Source organism: Astatotilapia calliptera, chromosome 22 (genome assembly GCF_964374335.1).
Source record: "Astatotilapia calliptera chromosome 22, fAstCal68.1, whole genome shotgun sequence".
Taxonomy (NCBI): Eukaryota; Metazoa; Chordata; class Actinopteri; order Cichliformes; family Cichlidae; genus Astatotilapia; species Astatotilapia calliptera.
The window spans coordinates 2,877,285-2,895,831 of NC_137442.1; the positions used below are offsets into that span (position 1 = coordinate 2,877,285).

General features: G+C 39.7%; 1 protein-coding gene and 1 pseudogene across 2 annotated transcripts in view; one reads left to right on the forward strand and one right to left on the reverse strand.

Annotated features, from left to right (window-relative positions):
• The window catches only part of LOC113015304 (uncharacterized), a 325,186-nt gene that overhangs the window by 298,094 nt on the left and 8,545 nt on the right, over nt 1-18,547 (forward strand). The window lies entirely within an intron of this gene.
• LOC145419356 (Ig kappa-b4 chain C region pseudogene) lies at nt 11,595-13,333 on the reverse strand (annotated as a pseudogene). Its single transcript, XR_013904615.1, has 2 exons — nt 13,229-13,333; nt 11,595-12,141 (listed from the first exon to the last, which is right to left on the reverse strand). The product of XR_013904615.1 is annotated as an Ig kappa-b4 chain C region pseudogene (transcript).

Sequence of the window (18,547 nt, forward strand, 5' to 3'; positions counted from 1 at the left end):
ATACTACGATGGATTGAATTGTTCCTGATAAACAGCATCGTCAGATTGATTCAAGTCAGTCAGATGATTTCCATAGAGAGGCACTTTGCATCAGCAGCACCATGCTCCAGTGCTCTGGGAGAGTTTATAGTCCTGAGAGTTGAACACTGGATGACTGACAGCTGTCCTTCATCACAACAGAAGCCACAGAAATCCTCCTCATCAAAAACATGACTTTGATCTGCGTCCTCATCTGGACTCTCCTCTGCTGCTGCTTCACAGGTAAAGTCCAGAGAATCAAACTCCTCTCCTCTATCAACATCTGTCCCTCTGAAATGAAGCCCACAAAACCATGAAGCTGCTTTATGTTTTTGTCTCTGTGTCCTCAGAGTCCAGAGGACAGATCACAGTGACTCAGCCTGGAGCAGTGAGCTCTGCTGTGGGAGGATCTGTGAGCATCAAGTGTACGACCAGTCAGGATGTTCGTGTTTGGAGCAACTACCATCTTTTAGCCTGGTACCAACAGAAAGATGGAGGAGTTCCCAAACGTCTCATTCACTCTGCTAGCAGTCGAGAATCAGGGATTCCAGCTCGTTTTACAGGCAGTGGATCAAACTCTGACTTCACTCTGACCATCAGTGGAGTCCAGGCTGAAGATGCAGCAGTTTATTACTGTCAGAGTTTTCACTATCCTAACAGTCAGCATGTGTTCACACAGTGAAAAACAGTTGTACAAAAACCTCCCTCAGTCAGACTGAACAGAAACTGAAGTGACTGCTGCAGCTGGAAGATACTGCAGAGACTGATACAGTTCACTGAGGACACACACACACACACACACACACACACACACACACACACACACACACACACACACACACACACACACACACACAGAGTGAAAATGTCATTGTTGCTAAAGGAAAAGAAAGTTGGAAATATATCATTTATTTTTAACAAATCATTTGTGACCTTTGACTTCTGCTTCATACCAGCTCAAATAAATCTCAATTTCTAAATATCGATCATTATCAAAAATCATATTTCTGTAAGAAAAAAAATCTAACACTAAATGAACTCAGCAAAAGTCAGTGAGTCATAATTATCTGCACAATTTAGCAAATACTTCAAATAGAAACTTTAAGTCCAAATCAGTCAAATGATCAAATTTCCATCTTTTCTTTCTCAGGTTTTTAGATTTTCTCTTTTTTGCTCTTCAACACTGCCACGGTACAAAGACCTGTTGACTTCCTATTCATGTTTTTGATTATTAATATGATTCTTTTCATTTATTTTCTGTTTTCCAGTCGCATCTCTTCGTCCCTCTGTTCCTTATGTTCTGTCAACCCGTGTCTCAGAGCTATTCTCTGGTTCCCTGTTTTATTTGGATTCTGCGTTCTGTGTGAGTGTATTCGTCATGTCTGATGAGGTTCAGCTGTGTCTGCCTTCTGTGGTGTATTCCCTCGTTACCCTCTGTGCATATTAGTATGTGTTCTAATAATAGCACTGACACATGTTCACATTCCTCAAATTGAGTTATTAATATTTAAACAGGTTATAGTCAAAGGTCAGCTGCCAATCTCAGAGTTAACCAACTCTGACTTTAAACTTAGGAGTTAAAACTGCTTTGTTCCTGAAAGCAGTTGAACAAATTGAGTTGAGCTGGAATCTTGAGCTCTCAGTTTGAGAACAGATGAAGGTAAATTTATTGAACTGTTTACCTCGACTTAAGCACTTACCTGTGTACTGAACAGCCCTCGTCAGTGGATCCCAACACCAGTATTTGACAGTAACAGGTGAGCCTCAACTTTAATTGGTAAAGAGACACCATGAGAACTGACATTACAATACTTTTATTTTACAAAAGTCAGCGTCTTTCAGTTCAAAGTTTGTTAGGCAGCTATTGCACATTTAAAACAACAACACAAACACAACGCAGCCACAAGAAACTATGTAGTATATTATAACCGAATACTTAAACATGACTGCACAACAACCTTTCAAAAGAACATTTGTAGATGAATTGTTTTTTTCCTTCCAATACTTGAAGCATTTTCTGAGCATCACTTTTTGGTGCATGGCTTGTTGCATGCATACCCCACCTGTCTTAACGGGACTATAAATACAACTATATACAGTCACATTTGTAAGAACAAAAAACTTTTATACTAAACACTTTTAAAATGTACAATTTTGAAGAAGCCCAGGAGCAATCCCATTTCAGAACACTTAGAATAACACAACTTCATCCCAAAAGGCCAGAGGTTTCAACCACAGCTTTCCAGCATCAGTTCATGTAAATGCAGCTACAGCTTTCCAAATCCCAGGAATGCTTTTAATGCAGTGTTCATAAGATCTTTAAATTGATCCTCGTATGCAACACGTCTCAGAAGATACAGGGATAAGCTGCACATCAATGCGTATCCCTGACTCCTGATCATAAAAGTCTATGTTGCAGGACCCCATGTCACGGTTCTGGGTCCGTTGGACCCAGTATTTTGTGTCTATTATATTTCGGTTTAATTCTGCTTCATGGATTGTTTTCTTATTCTCGTAGTGATGATTATTATTTCTTGTTTCTGTTTATCCGTGCTTAAGGATTTGTTCTCAGTTATATCTCACGTTTAGTTTAGTTCAGGTTCCATGTGTCATTCTCTGTCTCTCAGTGTAAAGTCTGCATGCTTGTTTAATAATTCACGTTTCCTGTTTTATTGTGAAAGTCTTTGTCTTATGTTAGTGTGTGCAGCTTGGCTCCCCCCGTCTCGTTAACCCTGATCTCTCCCAGCTGTGTCTCCCTCCTGTTGCCCATTCACTGATTACCACCCTGTGTATATAAGCCCTGTGTTTTCCTGTGCTCAGTGTTGCGTCGTACCCTCAGATTATGCCTGTGTGTTTCTGTTCTCCATATTCCGTGTTCACTTCAGGTTTTGTTTTCGTACCAGCAATAAAGCTGAGGTTTTTTAGTTTCACGTTTGTGTCTTAGTCCTGCGTTTAGATCCTCCTCTTCGCCTGCCCGCACACAGAGCCCTGACACCCCAGTGGTGGAAGTAAGTCAGCCCCAGTTATAAAGACCAGCAGCTCTTCAAACGTGTGGTCCACCTCTTGCTCTGTTAAAATACATACAACTAGTAAATAAAGCGTAATGTGTAGGTTCATGAATAAAAGATTTATAATCAGTTACACTGACTGTTATGTAGAGCGGTTGCATTAATGACAATTTAGGAGTCAAAAACAGGTTGTTAGGCAAAACTAATACTGCGAAGCATCGTATAAAGAAAAAGCAAAGCAATCCTGCCCTCCTAAGACACAGGACATTAATTTTTGTCCTCCGAGTCGGAGACCTGTATGTCAAGGACCCTTGACAGGTATTCATATACCTAAATGCCAAGAGAAAGAAAATATGTGTGTCGTCATTAGGATAGGGATTTATGTTGGTGTGAGAGACTGTAGCCTACAAGTTCATATTGTTCAATGACAGTTATGACATGTTGTGTTTCAGGTGATTTTACAGAAACAAAAACAGCAAAATAACGTACTGAATACTTTTAACAAAAAAACTCTGTATATTAAATTACTTCTTAAAATACCTGCCCCAACACTGATCACGAGAATAGACTCATTCTTATACAGCGCTTTTCTGCTCCACCTGCTCAGTGTTTTATACAACAAACTGCAACATGCTGAAACATTTCATTACACAGCATGCAATGAATTTGCATAAATGTAATGTCTTTAATATCCTGCTTAGTAATGGCAGTGTCTCTCAATTCCCCTTCGCACTTACTCTTTAACATAAACTTTGCTTTACTTCATGTATTGAAAGTGACTTAATTCTACTGACTCATATTGACTACAGATAGCACACTGGCTTCCAATTAGAACCCTGGAAATCATTATTTAGAGTTTAATATTGACATCACCACAAAAGTAAGACAAAGACTCGATTCTTATTTAATATAGATATTTTTTTATTCTTTAAAACTTTAAACAAACTTTAAACTTTAAACAAAGCAATGAAAAATGAGAGAAGAAATTGGAAAAAAAAAAAAAAGCAGTGTGAAAGTAAGACCAGCATAAAAGTCACATATAGTTCAGGACTGGGGACACTGGTCTCTCATCAGTGGCTCTGAGACCAGAGTGTGGGAGCCCTGGGTGGCCTCACAGGTCACAGAGCCCACCTTCATCCAGTGGTCTGCAGGGAGCCTCAGGGTGCTGCTCCAGCTGTAGAGGCCGTCGTTCTCCTGCACCACGGGGCTCCTGCTCTCCTCCCAGCTGATGCTGCCACTGCCATCCACCTTCCAGGACAGACTCCAGTCTGAGGGGAAGCCCTTGTTGGCCAGACACATGACTGTAGCCTCCCCTTGTTTCAGCTCCTCACTGGAGGGACCCAGCACCTTCAGGGCGGGGCGGGCATCACCTAGGAAACACCAATCAGCTTAGAGGACAGGAACCACAATTTGAATTTCTCCGTTAAGAAGTTTCTGTCAGGTGTTTTTTCTGCTCCACCAGTCATTCACTCACACATTGTTTCACTTCCCTTTAAGAAACCTCTCATGCATATCAGCACAGAGAGAATCATCACACAGTTTGAGCTGAAATATGTTCAAACTACACTGGAAATAAAAAAACAAAACAAAACAAAGATGTGTCAACAATTTTAAAAGATGTTAAGCTTCAACATCATCAGTTCTTCATAATAAACAGCTTGTTCTGGATAAGAAACTCAATACCACTACTTACCTAATGTGGTTTTTTTATTGCTTACATTGTTGTAAATGATATGATACAATAAGAACACCAGAGATCTTTATCTTCACTCTGTGCAGTTTAACTTTTTTCATTGGAAATTGTCCTGAGTGTCTGAATAATCATTTCCAAAGCTGACTTTGTTTCTTAGGACAAAATTTATGAATAAAATAATTAATCAGTTACACATAAAGTTTCCTAGCCTTTTATATTAAATGAAATTAAAGAAAAGAAAATTACATTAAAAAAAAAAAGCTCTAAGTCTGACTTACTTCCAACATCCAGTCTGGTTCCTCCACCGAACGTGTACCACAGTGATACAAACTCATTGAGGCGCCGTACAAAAACCTCTGACTGTAGAGAGACACGGCTCTCTGACTCTGAAACAAACAAACTCAACAATATGAATTCTTTAAATCATAATTTCATAACATATTAAAATTATAATTTTTACATAAAAACAACGAAACACAATAAAACTATATTCCAATAATCCAATTTGGTCATTTACATTTTACAACTGTTAAGATACATCACTTTAATGCTTCCACCTTCTTTATCATAACTCTAAACATTAAAATTAATTTTCAAGCTACAATCACAAAACTTAAAACTCATCAGGTAAAACCTCACAAATGCATCAAAACAGTTTTATGTTCTCTCACAAACACTTAGTGTCTTCAGATCGCGCACAGAACCAGTTAAAATGATAATACTGCTGAGCATCGCACACTACGTCACAAAACAGAGCATGAAACTCAGGTCTTTCCAGTCTCACAGTTTGTCCTGTTATTCTACAAAACATATAAAATGTCAACCTAAAACAGATGAATGATTCTGAGCAGGGCCGTGCAGAGATGCTGGAAGGGACGGGTGCTCAAAGTTCAAAAGGGGCACATGGAACCAGGCTGAATAACAACAACACTGTTGCTGTTGAGGGGTTGCTGCTGCTCCTGCTGCAGATAGTGATGGAGGTCTGTGTTGCTTTGAGACTGTAGACAGTAAAAAGTCCACAGCAGAGATGGTAGCTGATTAAAGAAGTGTTATGAGATGATAATAAAATGCAAAGATTGGTGACAGCGCTCGGAAGCATTAAACAACAAAACTGTGGGAAATGAACTCGGCTCTGCCTGTGAGTCACTCTTCCATCTCCTCATCTCATCTGTCACTCTCCACTTGCTGTACATCTCAGAACAGGGCACACTCTGGTGTTTCATTAATCTATTATTTAATTATCCATACTTAAAAGCTCATGCACCTAATCCAAAATAAAGTAATGACAGAAAAATGTTATAGAACCAAAGCATTGTGTTTATTATTGTTTTTATACTTGAGCACCTCTGCTATACAACAACTGGTACAGGCGTTATTGTTACCTGTGCTCTTTTTAATCCAGCTGCTGAGGGATCCATTGCCTTTAATAACCTCACACAGCTCCCTTGTCACTGTTTCCTCCTCATGTCCTTACAAGACATGTTTGGACATGTTGCAGAATCAATATATGTTATTAGTGCTTATTTTCTGATTATATTGTTTTTTGTACTTTTTAATAAAGTCTTTTATAAAGCAAGGCCAGCTGTGAGAGAGAATTAGGTCAGAGGGTGACAGGTCGCCTTAGCAACCGAGGCTTCAGTAAGGGGAAGTTACGAAACAGGAAGTTTAGTGCAGAGCTGCAGAGGCATATTAATAAAATACAGGAAACCAGACAGAAAAAGCGGAACTAGTAACACAGAAGGAGTTGTTTTTATCGAAACTATGTGTGACGTGGAAAGGACCAAAATAACACCTATATGAGACACATTTTTGGCTTCTAGAGATTTTGCAACTGGCTTTTGGGCTGTGTGGGGTCTCTCTCTTCCGGAAGATGATTGAATAAAGAATTATAAATGTTTGGACCACTCCTGAGTTGGGTTTTCTCTGTTCTATCATGGGGATGAAAAAATCAGGTTTAATAGACAGTAATATATGATGAGTAATAATTTAAAAAATCCATACACATAAAACACACACACACACATACGGTGACATTTTATACCTTCTCCAGAATACTGTATATACTACGGCCACAAGTTTTCATCATGATGCTGATCCAGAATCCTTCCCTTATTATTTAATTCTAGTGCTATAAGTGTCATGGTCCTGGGTCATGTGACCCAGTGTTTTGTGTTACTTATTATTATCTTATGCTTTAGGTTATTCTGGTTATGTCTTTTGCTATGATTTCTAGTTCCTAGGTTTGGTTCCCATGCTCCCTCTGTTCCAGTTCAGTCAGGTCTCTGTGTAAAGTCCGTGGCTGTGTCCCAATTCAGGGTCTGCACGCTTGAAGTACGCGCACTACGGTGCGTACTATGAGTACGAGAAGTGCGGAAGTGAGAGGCTTGTGAAATGGGACGGTCTAGCCTGCGTCACGTTTGAAATATTAATCTAATATAATGTGTTTCTGGCACTTCTCCCCCTGCAACTTTGTGTCTTTGTCTCATTTTCTCTGTATCTCTTTGTACAACTTTATAGTGACAAAAAAAGGCTTTCTATTCTAACTTGCATGTTTCTGTCAGTCAGATGATTTCCATAGAGAGTCACTTTGCATCAGCAGCACCATGCTCCAGTGCTCTGGGAGAGTTTATAGTCCTGAGAGTTGAACACTGGATGACTGACAGCTGTCCTTCATCACAACAGAAGCCACAGAAATCCTCCTCATCAAAAACATGACTTTGATCTGCGTCCTCATCTGGACTCTCCTCTGCTGCTGCTTCACAGGTAAAGTCCAGAGAATCAAACTCCTCTCCTCTATCAACATCTGTCCCTCTGAAATGAAGCCCACAAAACCATGAAGCTGCTTTATGTTTTTGTCTCCGTGTCCTCAGAGTCCAGAGGACAGATCACAGTGACTCAGCCTGGAGCAGTGAGCTCTGCTGTGGGAGCAACTGTGAGCATCAAGTGTACGACCAGTCAGAATGTTCATAGCTCTAACCTTTTAGCCTGGTACCAACAGAAAGATGGAGGAGTTCCTAAACTGCTCATTTACTATGCTAGCACTCGACAATCAGGGATTCCAGCTCGTTTTACAGGCAGTGGATCAAACTCTGACTTCACTCTGACCATCAGTGGAGTCCAGGCTGAAGATGCAGCAGTTTATTACTGTCAGAGTTTTCACTATCCTAACAGTCAGTATGTGTTTACACAGTGAAAAACAGTCGTACAAAAACCTCCCTCAGTCAGACTGAACAGAAACTGAAGTGCCTGCTGCAGCTGGAAGATACTGCAGAGACTGACACAGTTCACTGAGGACACACACACACACACACACACACACACACACACACACGCTTTACCATATTCTCCATGTTCTTTAAAGCAACCACCAAATTATTTCTATATTTTAAACCCTTTTACAATTTCCATGAATGAATGAATCTCGACAAAAATCTCGACAGTCTTTCTAATGGAAATTCCAAAGACAGCAAGACAAAACATGAGTGACCTACTACTAGTAACCCTACTGTACCAACATGAACACGCAGTATATAAAAGAAATCTGGGGAAGCTCCTAAACTGCTGATTCATGATGTTACTTCCCGTCAGTCTGGAGCTGACTTCACTCTGACCATCAGTGGAGTTCAGTTTGAAGATGCAGGAGTTTATCACTGTGAGCAGCATCACAACTACCCACTCACACAGTGAAACAACACTGTACAAAAACCTCCCTCAGCTGGAGAGGAACCGAGAAGAAGAAAATCTGAATGAGCAGCTTCTCAGAGACATAAACTATTTCATCATTTAATAATAGCGTCAATTAAACAATTTGCAGTTATTTGATTTTAAATATTTTTATGTTCAATTTTATCACATCAAATCAGAACAACAGTTACTTTAAGATTTTTATATTTTAGGTAAAGACACTACAATAATGTTCAGTGAATTAACCATTAAAAAAATGTATGACTACTACGGGTGCAACAATACACAAAATTCACGGTTCGGTTCGGTTCGATACTTTGGTGTCACGGTTCGATATTTTTTCGATACAAAAAAAATGTTCATGCCTTTTTAATTTGTCATTTATTAAATTTTCACGGCACATTCTGCACCACATCTCTGTGCGTTCATCATTTGTTTGAAGCCAGCTCACCTCCTGCAACTACTTTTCCGAGAATACGTGCTTCTTTTGTGGTTCGGACTCCTTCTGACATTTCTTTGGAGGTGGAGGAACATCACAGTAATTGCTTAAAGGAGCTTCTTCGACATCTTTAAGAGTTCTAAACAAATGTCTGTCCTCCTCCTGAAAATCTTATGTATGCAAACACGCGTTGCAACTTCTTATCTTGTGCCCGTTTTTTATTTTGACAGCGAATGCGCACCTGCGGACCACTTATGTGCAGCCCTGGTTATTTCGCTTGTCATATTGCAGCCACAGAAATTCTTTTGTCCATGAAACCATAAAGCTGCACTTTCTTTTTGCCTTATAGTCTGATTTGTCATAACTTCTCCGTTTTGTGGTAAGTTTTTCTTTGGCTGTCACTTCTTCACCCTGACCTGTCTTATTTGGCTCAGCAGAACTAAAATATTGTGGCGAGCTCAGACAAGGAGGAGACGGAAGTATCGTTTGGTCTTGCTTCCCGTGAGCTAGCCAGGGAGCACAGCCGTTTATTGACATCTGCAGAAGAACACTGCCGCTAGCTAACTGCTCAGCGCGGCAACAGCACAGCAACAACAACAACAACAACACACAGGGCGCCCTCTGATCCCGGAAGGACACACCATCGCAGCGAGAGGGCGTCACCCGTCACTATGGCAACATAAACAAAACATAACTGTACAAACAGAACCCCGAACAGCCCTGATCCGCTACAATATATATCCTGCTGCTTTTACACACGCACTCACATAATGCTCAGCGATTCTCTGCACGATCAACCTCTCACATGTTTAAGCTGCGGGAGATTTCACTTGTCATGTTTGCATAGTAAGCTAACGATTAATAAGACGATGTCAGAGGAATTGGTGCGCAAATTATCATCACTCACAGATCAGTGCTGTCGCTCTCTATACACAGTTCGCGCGATTGCAAAGTGAAAGCAAAAAAACAAGCGCAAATTCAAACGCGATTTCAATATGTCACATATTGACAGTGGCTCACCGATGCCAATGACATAATTACCCAGCTACATTTCCGAAAAAGAATGCAAAAGCATTGACATATATTTTTCATTCCTACAATAGCCCGACAGGCAGGGTAGGCCGTCTGAAAAAAAATCGCTAGCCCCAGCACGTCGGGCTAGCGATTTTGCGAGCCCTGTATCTGATTGAGGAATCACTCATCTTTGGAAAAGAGAGTTTATTACAGAGAAATGGCTCTTTCCAAAATAAAAGCTATACTATCCGCTTCTTCTGGGCTATATTCTCAGCAGCATAAGGAGAATCATGTGCTAACAGCTGTCTATGACTCGGCTAAAGTTAGTAGCATGCTTGTTGTTTTTGTCTTTGCACTAGGATGATGTAAATGTGCAGTCATATTCGTTGTGTTCCCACTAGTGCTTTCAGGTTAATCTCGTTGAAATGACCTTAACGCCACAACACGGCAAATCTCCGTTAACGAGCTACCGCCGATCGCCCCGTGCATGGGGCTAGACGGCCAACACGTTAACGAGCTAACTGCGCTAACACACTAGTTCCCACCTATGTAATTGAGCATTGCATGGAACATCCAACATACTGTTTTACTTTAGTCCATGACTCGCTTACCTTCAGGGTCATATGTCACATGAAAACCAAAATAATTCCAAACGCCAGATCTGAATGAGAGTGGGGGAGGTCCATGTTGCAAGGAGAGCTTAACTTCTGTCTTGCTAGCTTGCCCTGCGCTCTTCCTTCTGACGATGCTGTCTGTGTTGAGCGCTCAGTGGATCTGCGCTCGACAGTGCAGCCTAGGCGGAGTAGTCGAGCGCAGATTCACTGAGCGCTCAACACAGACAGCATCGTCAGAAGGAAAGTTGATAAAATAAATTACAAATGTTGTATTGTTCGATACATATGCGTACCGAACCGAAAGCACTGTATCGAACGGTTCAATATCGATATGAATATCGTTGCACCCCTAATGACTACTATATCTCTGGTTTATAGAAAATAACACCAAATATTAAGCTTCTGATAAAATGAGACCAATGCAGACTGTTTTGCGAGAGTTTTGAGTTTTACATTATTGATGAACTTTGATTTTGCCATTATTTATCATTTCTAGTCTTCTGGTTTCTGTCTCTGTGTTCCCTAGTTGCTGTGCCTCATCTGTCAGCTGTATCCCCTTGTCAAGTCTGTGTCTCTGTGTTATGTTTCCTGTTTTACTTTGAAAGTCTGTGTCTCATGTTAATGTGTCTGGTTTGCCCTGATTTGTCCCAGCTGTGTTTCCCTCCTGTCTCCCATTTCCTGATTGCTCCCTCTGTGTATTTAAGCCCTGTGTTTACTTTGGTCTGAGTTGTGTTCTCTCTGCCTGCCTACATTCAAGTTCAGCATTAAAGCTGTTTTGAGTTCATGTTTTTGCCTCTTTGTATCTGCACATTGGGTCCACCAATCCTGCCTGCACACAGCTCATGACGTACTTAAGTGGAGATGACATATAAGATGTCATTGTCTTCTGTGTGAGTGTGTGTGTAATAAAAAACATGTGAAATAACTGTATGAAGACTAGAAATTATGAAGAGGAGATATATACCATCAACTTGGCTCCTATTTCTTTAAAAGTATATTAAATGTGGAAATAACAATATAGTCAATCTTTTCAAATTATATAACTCTTGTTTTTTTTATTTTGGTTGGGCTTATTAAATGTTTCTATTTTAAGGTGTATTTGTTAAACTCGAGCACTCAAAGACCATGTTTACTAATTTTATTCTTTTTAGAACAGATCATACACACAAAGGGATGAATGTAGAGGCATTTGTTATGATTTTGGTATTTATGAAATGGAACAATTTTTATTGTTTTGTTTTTTAAATATGAGAAGTAGAAGCAACAAGAAAACAAAGGATGTTACAGCACATAAGCAAAGAGCTGTACCACAAGAAAAACAGCAACAACGACTCAGTAAATGACATCAGGACTGGGAACACTGGTCTCTCCTCAGTATCTCTGAGACCGGAGTGTGGGAGCCCTGGGTGGCCTCACAGGTCACAGAGCCCACCTTCATCCAGTGGTCTGCAGGGAGCCTCAGGGTGCTGCTCCAGCTGTAGAGGCCGTCACTCTGCAGCACTCCAGGGCTCCTGTTCTCCTCCCCTCTGATGCTGCTGCTGCCATCCACCTTCCAGGACAGACTCCAGTCTGAGGGGAAGCCCTTGTTGGCCAGACACATGAGCGTGGCCATTCCCTGCATCAGCTCCTCAATAGAAGGACCCAGCACCTTCAGGGCGGGGCGGGTATCACCTAGGAAACACCAATCAGCTTAGAGGGCAGGAACCACAATTTGATTTTCTCCGTTAAGAAGTTTCTGTCAGGTGTTTTTTCTGCTCCACCAGTCATTCACTCACACATTGTTTCACTTCCCTTTCAGAAACCTCTCATGCATATCAGCACAGAGAGAATCATCACACAGTTTGAGCTGAAATATGTTCAAACTACACTGGAAATAAAAGAAGCAGATGTGGAAACATTTACAGCAGAAGTTTGGCTTTAAAATGATTAGAAGTCTAAATCATGGATGATGTATACATACACACACAACAAGTTCGTCATCCTGTTATTAGTTATATATATAACTAATAACAGGATGATGAACTTGTTTCTTGTCTATAATAAAAGTTATTTCTGTTTCACTTTGACAGAAGTAGAGAAAAAAAATAGTAATGTTGCAGAGCTAATCTTAATTAGCCCTGTCAAAGAGAGCCTGAATCAAACATCAAGCCTGAATCCATTTAAAATAATTAAACTGTGTTTATTATTAAATATTAGGTTTTTTCTTTACTTGTTAGAATGCTTGAATGACAGAAATTTATTTTTTAACTTACTTCCAACATTCAGTCTGGTTCCTCCACCAAAAGTCCACCACAGTGATACAAACTCATTGAGGCGCCGTACAAAAACCTCTGACTGTAGAGAGACACGGCTCTCTGACTCTAACAGACTGAACTAAACCTACAAGCCCTCAAAATACAACTTTATCATCAGAACCACAAATAATAATTAATACTATGAAGTATCCTAGGCTTTCATTCGAAAATGTAATCAGTTTTTGAATATACACTTTAAAAGCTCACTTTATTTCATACCCCCCAAAAATATTATGAAATTATAAAGTAATGAATCATTAACATAAAATGTTTCCTAGTATGCTGAATATTAAAGGAATATATATATATATATATATATATATATATATATATATATATATATATATATATATATATATATATATATATATGAATATTAAAGGAATATATATATATATATATATATATATATATATATATATATATATATATATATATTTAATTATGCTCTAAGGCTGACTTACTTCCAAATTCCAGTCTGGTTCCTCCACCGAACGTGTACCACAGTGATACAAACTCATTGAGGCGCCGTACAAAAACCTCTGACTGTAGAGAGACACGGCTCTCTGACTCTGAGACAAACAAACTCAACAAAATAATTCACTCCTTCCTTTTCAGTTTTACCAACTGATCTAAAAAATGAAATTATTGCAGTGCTACCCATTTAAAGAAGATATATTTTTATTTTGAATATATGAGTTTTGAAAATGGATGAAGTGGATTTTTGGAGGACTTCTTCCTCTGATGATATCAAATCATCAACTTGAAATAGAATTTAAAACTTGATTTAATATGTGTCAGTACTGAGACCTTTTGATTCTCAAAAATATATTTTTTTCATTTTTCACATGATATACAGTGTAGGTTAATTGTGATAAATCCATAAATACTAAAAAAAAAGTACATAAAGACATATTTGCCTCCAATAAACTGAATATATATATATATATATATACATTTTAAAACTAGTGTCTAGTTGGCACTGAAAGGAACATCTTCAGTGCTCCTTGGCACTGATTCTCAAAGACTTTGAACTGTACTGGAGGGATGAGGCCCTTTCTCCCAAATCATGCAGACAGAGAGCTCTGTAACACATCGGCCCAAAATCTCCTTGACATTTAGATTAAGCTCTAATGATTGTAAAAACATAGTTTCACATAATTTCCATCCTCATTAAAGCATTAACTGATCCCTAGTGTCAGGGGCTGAGTCTGTGACCCTGTGTTTTGAGTTTATTTAGTATTTTTGGTTTCTTAGGTTATATTAAAATATGTTACGTTCTTGTGGTGTTATGCTTAGTTAGGGTTTAATTGAAGTTTAGCCTAGTTGTGTTACCACCTAAGTCTCCTTGTTTGTGAGTCTTTTCCTGTCTTCTGTGTTAGTCTATCATATGTTATCCTGTCTATGTCTCTCCAAGTTTCCTGTTTTACTTTGAAGAGTCGAGTATTCCCATGTTCATGGTGTTTTGTTTCCCTGTGGCATCATTATGTGTATTCCAGTCAGCTGTTTTCCCAAGTCATCCAGTGTTCAACTCTCAGGACTATAAACTCTCCCAGAGCACTGGAGCATGGTGCTGCTGATGCAAAGTGCCTCTATGGAAATCATCTGACTCACTCCAGCATGACTTGTTTAAAAAGAATTTTTCACAGCATATTTGGAATGTGACTCAACTGAACACTGTAGATTCATATACAGGTAACAAATAAAGAAAAACTCGACCCCTACAATGAAGTGATGTGAAAGCTGTGTAAATTTGAGCAGATGTGTTAGAGCTCACGTTTATCCTCCAGTATCATCACCATCATTGACACCGAATGTAGGGACATAATCAAAATCGTAATTATAAAACTTTTAAATAAAAAACTGGAGAATCCGTACCAAAGAGCACTGAAGCTTTTATATTCGGTGTTAACTCAACAATGTAAACAAACACTTTTTCAGTTTTCGCTCCTTTGTTGTGACATATCTCACTTTGTCACTGCAGAATAATGTCATGGAAATATAATCAACAAAGTCTGCAGACACGATGAGCCAACACCTTTTTAATTCCCAAGCAGTTGAGGGAGAGACGACATTCAGTGGGGCACTGATGCGTGTCTCTAAAGATCAGTGTTGGGTAAGTTACTTTAAAATAGTAACTTAGTTACATTACTAGTTACTTCTCTCAAAAGTAACTCAGTTACTTCAAGTTACTCGTTACTTTCAAAGTAACTAGTTACTAGGGAAAGTAACTTTGGTTTTACTCAGAATTCTCTTGTTAATGTGTTGCTTCCATAACTTTGCCAGTCTTCTAGCTTGCTTACTTGCCACAAGTGCACTGTGCCACCTACCAATAGAAAGGAAAAGATAATGTGCATATTTCCACGAGAGAAATCCCACGCCTGGACCGTCGTTGACTGCTGCCATGATTCTAGCCTACGTCACAGCGTCATGTGCGCCTTTTACATCCAACACAAAAACTGCAGTCGTGGTGCTTTCGATTGTACTCAGAACTCGGAAATTCTGCCTTCTGAATAGGAAGATGTTGGTAACACCAGACTGCAGATGAGCTGCATACAGGGCTGGACTGGGACAGAAAATTGGCCCGGGCATTTTTTCCACCATTATAGGAAAAATCATAAAGCCTTTGAATGAAAATAAACGCTGTTGTGACAGTGATGTACACTGTTTTGATGGTATATATGCATTAATCTATCAATCGTTTGTTGTAAGATTCAGATAATTATTTTTTAAAAGCGAGACATTTTAAATGAGAATAAGAAAGAAAAGTATTTCTTTGTGCCCCCCTCTCCCTGTTAATGCCCTACCTGGGCCCCTGACAAAACTTTGCTAGACCCGCCCCTGCACAGTTACCAGCTGTCAGCTACCTAAAAAAGGATCCTGGTGTTATTTGTCTCTCAGAAACAGTTCATAACTTCCCTTCAACTCATTCATGTCACCTAAAAGGTAAACCTGTTTCTCCATCATAGCTCTGATGATTCAGTAAGGACATCTCCTGGTTTCATCTTCATGTGTCCCTCTCACCACATATCCAAACCGACATCATGACCAGCAGCTTTACAGCTGTGGCTCCAGCCAACATCAGCTGATACTAGAAATTAATATTAAATAAATTCTAACAACAGCTGATCAAGCTTAAACGTGCTGCTGTTGTTTAGCGCGATATCCGCTGGTTTCCTCTTTCGGCGCAAAGTGGGCGATAAACAAACAAGAGAGCCGATCAGCTGATCATTGATCAGTTTCATAATTGAAGTAGAAACAGGAGAGGGAGGGTGAGAGGATGAGAGAAGAAGAGGCAGCTGTGCAGCGTAAACACAGAATAAATCCAGCTTTGTGTCTTTTTCATTGTAGCTGAATTACGGGACAAACTGTTCCCTTTCACCTCAATAAGAAACGCGTAATATTTTCTCTGAATACCAGACGGGATGGTTGGCAACTCTAATAACTTATGAACAAAATAAAGTGCAACATCATTAACATCATAGCACCCACCCAGCTGTATAGAAACTCCGTCATGCTAGCTAGCACGCAGTACGGAAAAAGTCAGCATAACGAAAATAAACTCCACCTAAACTTGGTTCATATCTGACCCAGATAGACTGCAGGTCATAACTTCTTACCTGAAGTTCAGTTCACACTCGGACCGGCGGCTGCTTCGGGTCTCTCCTCTTGCCTCCCTTTTCCTTCATCCACCTGCTGGCTTCCACCACTTGCTAATGTTACTGACTCTGTGGAAGCTCCGCGATAGCCACCACACGAAGTAACGAGTAACGACCATATTTAAATCCCAGTAACTAGTAACGCGTTCCTGATTTTGGCATAATAACTAGTTACCGTGCTCGTTACCACAATAATAACGTAGTTACTGTAACGCGTTACTTAATAACGCGTTAGTCCCAACACTGCTAAAGATGAATAGCAGCCCTCTTTAAATACAGTCAAACAGAAGGCATTTCCACAGCTGTTGTCACACCCTTGACCCCTCCAAGAGAGGGAGAGAGTTTACAACTTTATCTCCTCTTCCAGTGTCACATAGAGACTGCTCCTTGCCTCTTCCCCACATCCTCAAAGACCTGATTAACAAAAGACTTCACCACCTGTTGAATTCTCCCCCTCTGGGTGTCACCATCTTTCTCACGATGCCTGACTTTGTGCAATAGAGTAAAAGCTGAATGCTTCCCCACATGTGAACCTTGAAGTGACCCAAAAGTGATATTACTAAAACATGTGACAAATTCATAAAATAAAAGATATTTCCAGCACATTCCCGCTCTTTGGATTACTCTGCTAATCACATCAATTCAGATTACAATTACTTTGTTGAAATAAATGGATTACACGTCTTCTCCTGTTTCATATGTTAGGCTGTGCACTCTCTATGGTAATTCCACGCTGATTGAAACTCAAAGAAAACATTAAGAGGCTCTAATGTCTGTGTCTCAATCTTGCGGCCCATGTCATCTCTACTTGCTGCCAGCATTATGACGTGAAGAAATATTTAAAAATATTTAAAAATTATTATTCAAAAAATGATTTAATATGAAGGCAACAGGCAGAGTGTTACAGGCATCGCCCTAAAGAATGCAGCCTGATGGGCAGTGTAGTCCGTGCTGCAGGGAGAATGGACTGCTGTACCTGTTATGTGTCTGTGAGCGCGAAGAGGGAGAAAAAGTACGAGCTGTCATCGAGCAGAAACGGGAGCTGGAAGCATGTAAATATAATAATAACCACAGCAGCCAAACAGAGAGCCTGACGAGCCCAGCTGTAAGTAAGCTGTTAAGACTCGACTGGACACTGTGTTCGTGTTTTCCTCCGAAACAATAAGTTCTGCTGGAGCAGCCTTTCAACGCCTCTCTCTGTCTCTTACAAACTTGACCCAGACAACAAAGTAAAGCTAGTTTTCAGCTACGAGCCCGACACGAACCCGACGGATTAGCCAGAGGTCCCTTTACTACGGTTTGGAGCCGCGGACCTGTTTTATATATGCGTTTGCAGATTACTGCAAAAAGTGCAGCCTTACCTAATGTCCACCTACTGTTACTCATTTATATTAAGATGTAAAAATCGAGTTGTTATTGGTACGGCAAGTAGGCTTCAGTAACAGTAATAAATCAAACAGCAATAGTACATTCATGTAGTTGTAAAAAGCATGATCATATATTAAGTAATCCAAAGTATTCAGAATACGTTACAAAATACATTTTGGGGCATGTAATCTGTAATCTGTAGTGGAATACATTTTAAAAGTAACCTTCCCAACACTGCAGACACTACATCACCAAACAGAAAGTGACCTGTTCAGGGCATGAAACCGAAGTCTTTCCAGCCTCACAGGTTGTCCTGTTATAAAAATATCAAATTAAAACAGAGATGAATGATTCTGCGCTGTGGGCATGTTTAACTTTTGCATCCTGTGGTCAGCATCATGCATCAATGTGAATCACTGCAAGTTTTTTTGTACTGAGTTTTACAAAACTCTAAAATAGGTTTTGCAAATTGTACCTTTCCTCTGATTTTTTAATGTCTTTCATTTTTGACGCCATGTTCAAATGTGCAGGTTCTTTTTTGGGGGAAATCTTTCTATTCTGTCCTGTTGCTTACATGTAAGCGGTTCTTTGATTTGCTGACAGGTAAGTTTCTAAAACCTCTTTCAGGGTGAAGATTCTCTGAAACTCTGTTCATGTGTTTGAGTAGACAAGTACAACATTTCTTTTCTTCTTCTTTTTTAAGTGAACAAGAGGAAATCAGATTTTGTCTTACAAGGATGGATGTCTGTGCCTTTA